This window comes from Lactuca sativa, chromosome 5, assembly GCF_002870075.4.
Source record: "Lactuca sativa cultivar Salinas chromosome 5, Lsat_Salinas_v11, whole genome shotgun sequence".
Classification (NCBI taxonomy): domain Eukaryota; kingdom Viridiplantae; phylum Streptophyta; class Magnoliopsida; order Asterales; family Asteraceae; genus Lactuca; species Lactuca sativa.
The window spans coordinates 247,981,297-247,996,268 of record NC_056627.2 but is presented as its reverse complement, the minus strand read 5'-3'; positions in this window follow the sequence as shown (position 1 = coordinate 247,996,268).

Here is a 14,972-nt window from a genome sequence, read left to right as displayed (position 1 = left end):
TTTTAAGAACCGGGTTTTTTATCTGGCAGGTTTGTAATCAGTCTGTAATCGGTTTTTTGCTAAATCAGTTTGGATAAAAAAAAATTGTTTTTTAAGTTTTAATTTCATAAAATACAACAAAAGAATTGCAACAATTATTTAACTCCAATTAAATATGTATGTGCACGGTATTTTATTATAAATACAACAAAAAAAATATCAAATACTAATATAGATTACTTTTTATGTCAAGAGTCATATTTATAAACTAAGAGTTCACAACATGCCATTTTCTCATCCATTTGCAGTTAATCCATTCCAAATTTAGTAGTCAATTCTTTATTTAGGTCTTGTTTGATTTGGATCTGACCGGGTCACGTCAAATAAAAATGTCTGATTCGATCAGCTTTATGTGTTTGATATGTTTTAGCTTTGCATCTGACCGGGTTAACAATGTCTGACTTGCTCGTACCCAAAAAAATTATTGACTAAATCTGATTGAAATTCATTCCACCATTGCCCTGCCCCACCCTCATCCTCCTTCCTCAACCATCAATTTAATCCCTGAAAAGGGAAAAAGAAACCAGAACACACACGCACAACTCAAAATTAGAATTAGGCAGTTTTGGTCCTTGAAGATATCCATCTTGGCCGAATCTACCATAACTTCAAATTGTCTTGCATAATTAATTTCTGGAAATTACTAGTTGGTCCCTGAACTTTTATAATCAATTATTATTATTATTATTATTATTATTATTATTATTATTATTATTATTATTATTATTATTATTATTATCCATCACTAGAGCATCAGGGTAAAATGGTCATTTTGCATCAGTCAGCACATTCAGTCAGATGTACAATCAAACAGAATGGTTTCTTACTCAGTCATAATTTATTACTCAGACAGACATTTCCCATTCAGCAACTATCAATCGGGGCCTTAGTTTATTTGATAAAGGTAATCTTATAGCTCTTAACACTAGTTTTTGAATTGATATGCTTAGCATCAACCCTCCTTTCTCTTCTTCAATCCTCTATCTGGCATCAGATATGATTTTATTTAGTATTTCACATGTACATGCCCTAATTCTAGATTCTTCTGTTAAAGAGCAGCCTCATCTTCGTCACATGTACCAGAGAATAAACTGAAGTTAAAGGTCTATGGGATATTCTAGACTCTTGCAAGAAATCCCTCTTCATTATCTCTAGTAACTTCTTTTGTTGATTTCTCCAAATCCCTTTTCAATTTAATGCATCGATAACTCTAATTCTATTTCCTTTTTATGGCGATTGAGTGTAGAAACTCAAGAATTTGTGTAAATGTAACACTTAATTCATGGTATGCACTTAATTCATTTAATTATTCATTTTGGAAGGGCCACTTGACAAGTTGGTGGCCTTAACTCGTCGAGTATAAGGCAGTATATGCATGGGTTTTAAGTGAGCTACTCTGCGGGTCACAACCTGACTCGACGAGTAGGACAGGCTGGATAAAACCCTAATCTTTAGGGTTTGCACCCTATTTAAGCATCATATCTGGCCTCCATCCCAGCCTCTATCACCTCAAAACCCTAATCTCGAAGCCCTAATTCACCTAGAGTGATCTTGAGTTATTTCTTGCCATTTTGAGTGTTATTTGTGCCTTTTGAAGCTTGTGGAAGAAGAAAAAGTTAGAAAACTCAAGAGAGAAACAGTAGATCCAGAAGTTTAATCCCTTTAGATTCATTTTCTGGTAATAAAGCTTTAAACTTGATCATTTTCTTCTTAGATCTATTTATGACCTCTTTATGTGGGTTTTGGTCCAAGATTTCCTAACTTGTGGGTAAGGATCGACCCAAGAGTTACTCTTCCAGATCTAGTGCCCGGAGGGGATGTGAAGACATAAAGGTGCAAACTTTATGTCCTTAGATCCCCCATGCAAGTGCTAAAGACGTATTTATGGCCTTTTGAGCTCAAAAAGGCCATGCATGGAAGCAAGCTTGAGACTTTTTGTGGTTAACTGATAGCTAGGCCCTAGATATAGGTTTGCATGCATGGATTTGAGATTCTAAGGCTTTTTGGACAAGATCCATGTCCTAAAGGAATTAGGGTTTTAGCTAAACCCTCCAAATTGAGTTATCAACGGGTAAAGTTGGAAACTTTACCCTTAGAAAGGTCATTCCCGGTGAACAAGTGAAGTATGGACTATAGATCTAGAGAACAAGGGCTTAATTTGTTAAGATGGCTAATCAGACAGAAGGACTCGTCGTGTTGTCCCGATTCCAGTTTATAGTAGAACTCGATGAGTCTGTAGAGGGACTCGACGAGTGGATTAGCCAAGTCGTGATTAAGCAGCTCGATAGGACTCGACGAGTCGGTGGAGCGACTCGGCGAGTTGAGTCGCGATTCCAGAATTTTTGAGTTATAGAACTCGGCGAGTTGGTCAACCCAGAATGTTGACTTTGACCAGAGTATGGACTTTGACCGGGGTAAAATGGTCATTTTACCCTTAGATGGATGTTTAGTTTTTTGACTAAGTAATATTGTATAGAGCTAGTCGGGGAGTCGTGGGAGTAGCCAGCATAGATTCCTCACGCACGAGTTCAGCATCCAGTTTGAGAGGTGATTCCTCTTCCAGTAGGAACATGTCTAAGGCCACAATGTCGACCCGTTTAGATGTTAGTAGTTTCGGACTATGGTCTGATGCCGGGGTGGTCCCGAGAAGAGTATATGTATGCTTGATGTCTTTGTGATTCATGCATGTTATGTGTTATATGTTCCGGGGCAAGCCTGATGTATGTTAGTGTATCTATTATGTGTTATGTGTTCCGAGGTGATCCCGATGTCAGGGCAAGCCTGATGCATGTTAGTTTATATGATATATGTTATGCGTTACGGGCTTTGGTCAGATGTCGGGGTAAGCCTGATGTATGTTATATGCTTATGTTATGTGTTTATGATATATGATATGTTGTGTATGTGTCAGGGTAGGCCCGATGCCGGGGTGAGCCCGATGGCAGACGTGGTCTAATGTTGGGGTGAGCCCGATGCCGGACAGGAGTCCGATGTCGGGTTCGTCCCGATTTAGCTGGGCGATGTCTCATAGTTGTGTTATTTGTAATATGATATATGTGTATGGTATATGGTAGTTTGGGGGAGCTCACTAAGCTTTGTGCTTACAGTTTTCAGTTTGGTTTTAGGTACTTCAGCTAGCAAAGGGAAGGGCTCGGGATGATCGCATGGCACACACCACAGTTTTCTAGCCTGGTAAATTTACTCTGATATTTGATATGAGATTTTGATATGTTGACAAATATTATGACATTTTGAGATACATGGTTTATGATTTTATACTATGGTGATGATATTTATGGTTTTAATAATGATTTAAAAACGAAAATTTTGGACTGTATTTTTGGGACGTTTCAAGTTGGTATCAGAGCCTTGGTTTGAGGGATTCGGGCACACTCTCGGGTGTGTCTGAACTCAAACTAAGGACTTGGTATGAAAATTTTCAAAATGAAATCATTTTTATAAAAAGAATTTAGAAAAGAGAAAATAATTTTGAGAAAGGAAAAAGAACTTTGAAAAGAGAAAAGGGTGTGGTGCATGCAATCAGCCGAGATCAAGTAAGTACTCCCAAATTACCCATACAAGTTTATGTTATGATATGATTATCAACTTGAGAACTGCATGCTAGATTAGGACTAAGGATATAGGAAGGATGCCTTATGTTCCAGTTATATGTGTATCAACTTATGAGAACTGCATGCTAGTACAAATTAGTCAAGGATAGCCTGAGAAGTATATGCTTAATTATGTGTACTCAATGCTCGAATGTTGCTTGCTTTGTGCTTTTAGGAGTTCTAGTTATATGTTACTAACTAGTAAACGAATATGTTAAGTTACATATTGCAAGGACTAAATAATTTAAGAAGGTTAGGTTTAGCCTTATTTCGCAACACAAGACAGAAAAATAAAACCGACCTGTCAATGGCTGATCTTGAACTTGAAACAATTGCACGAATCGAACTCTTGTCCTTAAAGGTTTGTACTTCGCTTCTTCTGGTTGTAAGCAACATAGTAAAACCCCAGGATTTAATGCAGATCTATCGATCTTCCAACAACACTGGAATTTGATAAACACAAAGCGAATACTTGGAAACCAGGAAAAAATGCAGAGAGCGGGATAGAGGCTTTTAATTTTCATGAGTAGTCAATACAACTCCTAGGGAGCATTATTTATAGGTATCGAAACCCTAGAAGGCATGAAAAGAGCCCCTATAGACCGACCCCTAGAAACCCTAGGGCGACGACTTGCTCCCCAAGCAAGCCGTTTTCAGAGCCTTCCAAACATTATGTCACCTTATCCATGAAGTCAACTCTAGTCAACTGAGTAGTTTCTTTGTATTCCATAATCTTTTGTCTAAATCACCAACATAATCTGAATCCATAAATTCAACCAACCTGTTTTTTGATTTTCCAAAATCTAGGCAAACATTCAATATACCACAAAGGAATTTGAAAATCCATTGAACTACCTTCTAGTGCTTTTTACAAAGGTTTGTCATGAATTGACTAACAACACTTAATGCATGATGACGTAAGCAAACCATGGCATGCTTAAGTCAACCATTTGAATTAGAATATGGGTGTCACAACTGGAAATTTTGTGTCATGTAATCTATACATTCAAGTTAATGTGAATCAAAAACTTCAATCAAATACATCATACAAGTACTACAAATAGTCATCAAACAATTGGAAACCCTAAAAGTTCTTGTTTAGGTACACCTTGGACTAGAACTTCCTTATTGGATCCAAATGGACCAATAAGCTTCCAAATAGACTATCATGGGCTTAGAACCCTAATTGGGCTCTAATTGGACCCACACTTATTTATCTCAATATTTTGGGCCATATTGGGCCTAGAATGAAATAAATCACAAGCTTTGATCCATAATTTAACCTAACCTAGCTTAATAAAGCATAAAAATCACAATTTTATTTTATAAGGCCAATGAACACCCAAACTACCTCAAATATTGGGCTTAAGGGCAAAAAGCCCAAAAATCCTTTTTTTCTCTTCCCATTCTCGGCCCAAGGCCCAAACCCAAAGAGAAATGGAAGTGTTGACTTTGGATGCCACCTCACTATTACCCATAGGACTTCCATGCATTATTTCTCATTCTTCCATGCATATCACTTCAAGATCACATCTCTTCTTCCTATCTCTCTCACTCTCAGCCATACACCCACACAAAAATCTCTCAAATTCTCTCTAGATTACTCAAGAACTCTCCTTCCTCCCCTCTCCAAAAATCTCGAAAATTAGGGGCTTTCAAGAGGATCTTGCAAGTTAATCATCATCTAAGGTAAGATTATGCTTGGATCTATGGTTTAGGTTCTTTTTGTTATCAAAATCCTTTCCTAATCTATGCAAAAATCGTGATCTTGCATCCTAGAACCATCTCAAACTCGAGATCTACCAAGGAAAGGTGCTAAGGCCAAAAATCATCAAGTTTTCTTCCATCTTTTCTTCCAAAAACCGAAACCACACCCAAGGTGAGCTTCATACCCCCTATTTTCTGTTTTTATGAGTTTTGTGGGGGGGGGGGGGGAATACAAGTGAAAGTGTAGATCTATATGTGTTTTGTATGCCTTGTATGATTTCCATGCTTATATGTATGCATTTGTGTGTTATAATGTTGGATCTAGCCATAAAACCCCTCAAAACCGAGATATATCTTGTGTTAAATGATTTTAGCTTCAAATATATTTCTAAATACAAAGTGTTTCAAGAAAAATGGTCAAGTGGTTTAGTAACAATTTTCTTTGGGTTAAAAATACAAATTTTGGGCCTAAAATGTGAAAAATACAAAATTAAGGGTCCAAATTGGCATATCACGAATTCTGATGGATGTAGTGTGCCAAAACAGTTTCCATAAATCAATTTCTGGAATTATACTCATTTAGGGGATTAAAAACATAAATTCCAAGCTTAATGGGCTAAAAATGACATTTTTGGCCCAATGAGGCCCATTATGCGAATTTTTCTGTTTTGGGAGGGCCAAAACTGTGATTTTCTGTAAAACAGTGGACCATAAGTGGTCCAAGTCCTTTTCAAAGGTTTAAAATGCTTTTTAAATTTAAAAAGGACCAAAGTTGCAAAAATTTTCCAATTTGGGCCAAAATTGCCAAAGTTGCGAAAAAGAAGGGTTAAAACCGAGAAAACTGAATTTTCAGGGACTTAAACTGTTTTCTATGAAAAATATGCTGAAAAATATTAATTTCAATAATTTTTGGTGTTAAAATGTCAAGAAAATTAATTTAAGGACCAAACCGGGAAGTATTTAATAAAAGGGTTGAAAATGTAAACTTTACAAACAATGAGGGGCTGAAAACAGAAAAATTTCAAGGCTAATTCAATATACACAATTTGATCAAATAATGGCACCGCGGCTTTCGACGAAATACAATACATTACAATACCAAAAGTCGTTGTTAAACGAATTGGCTCGGTCTCGAACCAATAGAAATCTACAACTACTAACACTACGACACTACGACACTACGATTCATACAAATAACGTTTGGGAACTTAACTTACATACGAGTGTGCACAGACGTCTACGCACCATCTTCGGGCCCCAAAAGTGTAAAATCTTGTTTGTTGGGCCTAGCTAGCCCAATGACCTGATCTTAAGGCCCGAAGACACATATTTTTTTCTACGAAGTGTTGAGTTTCACCGACTTGGCACAACGTAGAGGGACTTTCAATGGCTTGTATACCACTGGTCCCCAAGGGTCCTTTGGTATTGCTAGAAGAGTCTGCATATTTTTGCGAGGCGGGTCGGGGACCCCTCGTACGCATATTATCCCCAACCGATTAATAGAGTCATCGAGGCCTTCGTGTCCTCTTACTCTTCGGATGTGGGACGACACATAGTCAGGGCGGCTGGATAACGTGATTTGTACGGACGACGCCTTCGGGATCGTTAGTATTGCTATAAACTGGGCGTTTGTGTAATGCGGGTTTGTAGTAAATAATCATGCTAAAAAATAATCCAACGTCGCCTGGGAATGAGACTTCTATTTTTGTAATGGTTTCAACGCAACTTAATGGATTTCAAAGGATTAGGAAAACATCGGGTTTTCCTAGGTTTTTCAAAACATATCGGATTCGAAACGCATATAATATTAATGAACAATTTTTACAAGTATAGAAACAAACAAGCATACCTATGGATCTTCACAAACATTTTCGAAAGTTTTTCATTTCAGAAAATATCGGATTTTCTGGTGGTTTTCAAACGATATGAACATTGTTTGCTTCAAATACCGCTTATGAACTCACCAACATTTCATATGTTGACGTTTTTCAAAATACTTGTATTTTCAGAGAACCATTGAATCAAAGGAAATCATATTCAGTGACGGCTTGCAGTTTAATTATGTACGAACCGAACAATTTAATTTTTGGGAATGTAATGTTTAAACAATGTATTTCATGTAAACGCTATTGGTTGTACTATATTAATGCACGGTGACGAATGTTGTTATGTTTCATATATATTCAATGTTATGGTATTCAATTGAGTCACGACAGCCCCCGGACGTTTCCGCCGTCTGGTTCGGGGGTGTGACAATGGGACTTTAAAGATGTAATCATTATCATTATTTATTTATATGTAGGCATAAAGTTGATGATAATTTAAAGTGTGCAGGTAATGGGTACTCACCTGTTCGATATCATGCGTGTTAAAACGAAAAATTGCCTTCTCAGTATACCCACCAAGACTTGGGTGTAGTTTTCCAAATAGTGTCTTTCTAGAATTCTCCAAGCCAATTTTTTTGCACATCTTTCATCTCATATTCACTATACAACTATCCTTTTAACTTTTGAATTGCCATCTTATCAACTGCACAATTAACATATCATTGACATAAAAGAGTAAATGTATGGTTAAACCTTTAACATCTTTCAAGTAGACACAAATATCAAAAGTATATATTTTAAAACCTTTTCAGAACATGAAGTCAAATCTTTTGTGCTACTACCTTGGGGTTGATTCAAACTAAAAAGAATTTCCTTAATTTGTAGAACAATTCAATTTAGTTTAGATTTGTAAGTTTCGTCTTTGAAAAATGTATTTGTGCAGTTTATGTTGTGTTTGTTATTTAAATGACCATAATACCTTATGAATTTATTTTCTATTAATATAATATTATTTATTGTTATTTATTGCTTTAGAAGGAAATGGGCCCCACTCCCACCACCCCCTCACCCGCTACCCGCACCTTTCCCCATCAATCCCCTTTACTTCTAAGACCATCTCCAACCCATTCCCAACCCCCCCCCCCCCCCACCCCTAAAAAAATGGAGTAAAAAATGGGGTAAATAGTGTTTCATCTCCGACCTACTCTATTTTTTACCCCAAAAAGTATATTCCAAGTATATTCAATTCTTTCAACTTACATGGGTTGTCAAACACACCCCTTCTACCAATTCGGTTTTAACAAAAATATAATCTATATTTTTTTCATTACAATAATATTAAATAAATAAGATTATATTTATAACATATTTATAAGCTTTTGTAAAATACCTTATCGTTTTTTAAAATTTCAATATGTATTTAACTTTTTATAAGAATTTGATGAACAAAACACAAACTTTATATTTATAATTAGTTAATATAATTTAATATGTAAAACATATTATAAGTATTAAATATTACATTTAAATTATAATTAGTAGGTAAAAATAAATTAAAAATGTATAAATATATAAACAGAGGGACTAAAACCGATAACACAAATTTCATCCCCATTTTGGGAGAAATGAATAGTATAACACCATATTTTGTGTAATAGTATTCATATTCCCAAAATGGGTGAATAAATGGGGGTGGGTTGGAGAAGAATGAGGGTAACAATGAGGGGGGGGGGGGGGGAAATGGAAATGGGAGTGGGTTGGAGATGCTCTAAATCTAAGAACACATGGTATCTTTCTCTTTGCACCTCCCACTTCCTTGTCTTATCTCTAAACTTGAAGAACCATCAACATCATCTTCCTCTGACGACCATTACCTCTTACATCATCTTCCTCCAGCAACCATTACCTCACTACATCATCTTCATTCGGAGACCATCCCCCACCTCTTCTAAAAATCCAAATTTATAAATAATGGAATAAGAACAACGACAATCATTGTCACCATCACCGTCACCGCCATTAAAAGGGTTACCCACCATTGTCTTCGATATCACCACTAAAAGTCGCTATAGATATGCACCATCGCTCAAACATCTCCGACTATTTTGCAGGAAGAATCGAACCTACAACCCACAACCTCTGGAGAATCTATCATCGGTTTGGTGGTGGTGGATCGATTTTATGAGATCAATATATGTTTATGTAATGATCCATCCTTGCAACCTAAAAATCGGTTTTTTGAAATCGCCTCTCTCTCTCTCTCTCTCCCCCTATCTTTAAATCAAGTTTTAGACTAGGGTATCACCCATTTGTTTCTTTGGATGAATAATATTAGGATACCAAATTAATGATCGCCCCTACTATAAATTTTCAGATGGTTGCGGATTTTGGGTTTTTATTGGAGATCAAATTTGGTGTGGTGTGCATTTATGTGTCTAACCTGTTCGGAAAAGGGAACGAAGTAGTCTTTGATGGTTAGGATTTAATCGTCGTCGGAGGTGAGAGTGGTGCCGAAAAATTAAAGGTGGGTGGTGGTGGAGCCGAAAAAGGAGTATGGTGAAGAAGGGGATGGAGGGGAAGGTAGAAAGGGAGTATGAGAGATTGTCGGACCCATTAAATTATAAATCACATTAATTCAATTTTTTTATTTATAAATAATAAAGAAATATTAAAAAACTGAAATACAAAATATAAAAGGCGATATAATGATTTCATGTGTACTAAAGACATAACATGCAATTTTTAATGATACTAGGCGAATACCCGTGCATTGCGCAGAAACACATATATAGTTAAAGTCTTTAGAAATATATGTTTTTTTAAATATAACAATAACGATTTTGTTAAAATTGATATAATAATTTGTATAGTAAATTGATTTAATATATTGATTATTTTGAATTATATATAATATATACATCTATTATAACTTCATAATCTCAATCGTTTGAATGACTTCTATCCGCGAGTTACACATGAATAAAATTAAATATAATATATGGTTTAATTGTATTTATAGTTGTTGTTATTGTTAATTAATTTTTTAAAATTTATTTGCTTAATGTTTGAATATCTATCATTATTATTTAAAACATCAAACATTATTTTTTGATCTTAAAGATAACAATATAATCATTTATGTAGAGTTATTTTTAACTATTGTTATTGTAAATTATTTTAAGCTACTTATTTGGAAACTTTTAACGATTATAAAAATATCTTTAGGAAATATTTTAGTTAAATTGAGATTACAATTTAGTTTTTGCATTTATCAATACAAATTATCACTTTTAACTATTTACAAAATATTCTTTGGTTTTTTAAGTGGAACTGAAATTTATATTTAAGTTGACATTTTAATGCGCATAAATACCTATATAGCTGAAGTCTTTACAAATATATGTGTTTTAAAATATAACAATAACGTTGTTGTTGAATTTGATATAATAATTCGTATACTAAATTAATATAATATTGATTATTTTGAATTATATGATAATATACATCTATTATAACTTCATAATCTCAATCGTTTGAATGACTTATAACCGCGAGTTACACATGAATAAAATTAAATATAATATATGGTTTAATGTTATTTATAGTTGTTGTTATTGTTAATTAATTTAAATTTTTTTTTTAATGTTTTAATTTCTATCATTATAATTATTTAAAACATCAAACATTACTTTTTGATTTAAAAGGTAACAATATAATCATTTATATAGAGTTATTTTTAACTATTTTTATTGTAAGTTATTTTAAGTTACTTATTTGAAAACTTTTAATGATTATAAAAATATCTTTATGAAATAATTTAATTAAATGGAGATTATAGTTTCGTTTTTGCATTTATCACTACAATTTGTCACTTTTAATTATTTATAAAATATTCTTTGGTTTTTTAAGTGGAACTGAAATTTATATTTAAGTTGACACTGTAATGTTATATTTAAGTTAACAATTTAAGTATTTTGTCTAAACTATTCAAAAGTTGTAGCTTTAAGGTGATAATAGTTTACACATAACAACATATTAAATCTAATAAATCAAGTATAATATGTTAAAAATTAAGGGCATAACTTTATAAGTTGAAGTAAAGATATTATTTTAAAATTGAAATCTAGTTTATTTATGATTACACTTTAGGTTTGATATTTATTTAACCATGTTAACCAACTTATAATCATTATTAGAAAGACACTATAATTTATCACTTTTAACTATTTACAAAATATTTTTTGGGTTGTTTAAGTTAAACTAAAATTTATATTTAAGTTGACCATGTAATGTAATATTTAAATTAATAATTTAAGTATTTTGTACAAATTGTTCCAAAATTGTATCTTTAAAATGATAATGGTTTAGATCCAACAATATATTAAAACTAATAAGTTAAGTATAATATGTTAAAAGTTAAAAAACATAACTTTATAAGTAGAAGTAAATATATTATTTTAATATTGAAATTTAGTTTTTATATGATTACACTTTTGGTTTGATATTTATTTAACCTAATTAACCAGATTATAATTATTATTAGAAATAAATTGAAAAGTCATGGGAGTTTCAAATGAATGTGGTGAAAGGAAAAATGCATGGGAGTTTCAAATGAACATGATGAAAGGAAAAATGCTTCATTTATATAGTTGAAATCTTTACAAATATATGTTTTCTTAAATATAACAATAATGTTATTGTTAAATTTGATATAATAATTCGTATATGAAATTGATATAATATATTGATTATTTTGAATTATATTATAATATATACATCTATTATAACTATATAATCGTAATCGTTTGAATGACCTCTACCTACATGTAATTCACTAAAGAAAATAAAAATAATATATGGTTTAATGTTATTTGTTATTGTTAATTAATTTTTTAATATTTATTTGTTTAATGTTTTAATTTCTATCATTGTAATTATTTAAAACATCAAAAATTGTCTTTTTGTTTTTAAAGGTAACAATATAATCGTTTATATAAAGTTAATTTTAACTATTGTTATTGTGAATTATTTTAAGCTACTTATTTGAAAATTTAAATGATTATAAACATATCTTTAGGAAATATTTTGGTTAAATTGATATTAAAATTTAGTTTTTGCATTTAACACTATAATTTATCACGTTTAACTATTCACAAAATATTATTTGAGTTTTTTAAGTGAAACTGAAATTTATATTTAAGTTGACCATGTAATGTTATATTTAAATTAACAATTTAAGTATTTTATCCAAACTGTTCAGAAGTTGTAGCTTTAAACTGAATATAAATCTAATAAATTAAGTATAAAATGTTAAAAATTAAAGACGTAACCTTATAAATAGAAGTAAATAAAATTTATTTTATTTATGATTACACTTTAGGTTTGATATTTATTTAACTTTATTAACAAACTTATAATCATTATTAGAAAAAACACTACAATTTGTCATTTTGAATTATTTATAAAAGATTCTTTACGTTGTTTAAGTTGAACTAAAATTTATATTTATTTTGACCATGTAATATTATATTTAAATTAACAATTTAAGTATTTTATCTAAACAGTTCAAAAGTTGTTGCTTCAAAATGATAAAGGTTTACATACAACAACATTTTAAAATTAATAAATAAAGTATAATATGTTAAAAGTTAAAGACATAACTTTATAAATAAAAGTAAATATATTATTTTAATATTGAGTTTATATATGATTACACTTTAGGTTTGATATTTATTTAACATTCTTAACATACTTATAATCATTATCAAAAAGAATATGAAAAGTCATGGGAATTTCAAATGAATGTGGTGTTTTGGGAGTTTCAAATGCATGAGGTTCAAGAAAAAATACTAGCTTTATAAGATACTAGGCAAATCCCCGCGCGTTGCGCGATAATAAAATTATATAGTTAAAATAATAATTTTTACCAAATTATTATTTAATATTTCTACTTTGAAACAAAATGTTAGTAGTAAGCAAACATATAGTTAACATATTAGTTTTATTAAACATTATAGTTTAATTTTTAAGTCATTGTGATATATACAATTATTTTATAATTTTATAAACCGTTTAAAGTTGTGTAAATTATATATCAAATGAATGATAATATAACGGGTAACAGAACATATGAACAAAAATATGAACTGCAACTTTTAGTAACATAAAAATAGAAAAACATCTATTATAACGTTTGTATTAAAAAAGATATATATACAACGAATAATAAAAAATAAAAAAATAAACATTATAACTTTTAATAACATAAAAAACATTAAAACATCTATTATAACATTTATATTAACTCTTCATATTTAAATCACAAATCTCTTCAAATACATTAATGTTTTTAATGAGCAAAACTTTACAACCTTATAAAAGAAAGGAAAATAAAAAGTTATTAGTGATTACTAATTAATGATCATAAGTTAAAAACAGGGTTGTAACTAATAAATATACATAAATTAAAAACTCTTGAGTTGTAGTGTGAGTTTCAAATGAATGCGGTACTTGGAAATGTATATTTATTATTATTATTATTATTATTATTATTATTATTATTATTATATTCGTGTAAATAATTGGTTTTGATGCATCATTTGAATCCCTTCAATTATTAAACATAAAGATATTTAATTATAAATTTATAACATACATAGGTGCATATACATGTTAAACGAATCACATAATATATATATATATATATATATATATATATATATATATATATATATATATATCTCCCTTCTCCCTATACTAATAAAAGAGTAGTTCTTTTGCCATGTGTCACCATGTTAGGCATTGTAATAAATATTATGACACTTGTCAATCTATTGGCACTTGTAATTAATATCATGACATTTATCAATCTATTAATTATCCATTTCAAATTTCAAATTTCAAAATTTAAATCACATTTTAATTACATTAAATTAATAATATTAGAATAAAAATAAAATAAAATTTATACAAATTATAATAAAATGAAACTTATATAAATTATAAGATGATATATTTTACGTATTTATTTAAATCAACGATTATATATATATATATATATATATATATATATATATATATATATATAACTAAAAAATATCTTTTAATTAATAAGTTATTTAAAATTATTAATTAATAATTTTGAGTTTTTACTTAGAAAGTTTAATTAATTTGTTAACCGTGGTTCCCACGGGTTATAAACTAGTATATATATATATATATATATATATATATATATATATATATATTCGTAAATGTCATATGTAATTCTTGTTGTATTAATATGGATAAATTACTTTCATATGAAGAACATATCATGATAAGTCTATCATAATTACATATCAAATGTTCAAAATTATGTTATCTTTTAAATATTGTCTTTTAAATATGTTGTGTAGGATAACCCAACAAAAATATAATAGAAAATAAACATAATCAAAATAGAAAAACTACTATCAAATAAATAAGAGCATTGGGTAGTTTAATATATAAATAAAGATGTTAGATAAACATACATTTAAATCAAAAGAAAAAACTAACATTCGTCAACTTGCTCAAACAAAAAAAACCTATATCCATTTTATGAATCTTCTTTCTTCATTTAACATCATTCAACCATAGAAACTTATCACAATTCTTCACTAACCTGCAATCAAAATATTTTTCTTGAAAAAGAAGAATCAAAAAGATATTCCAAGCAAAACATTGATGTTTGGAGAATCACATTCAAGATTGAATAATACACACAAATCACATATAAAGATTAAATGAGAAACTGAATATAAAGAAA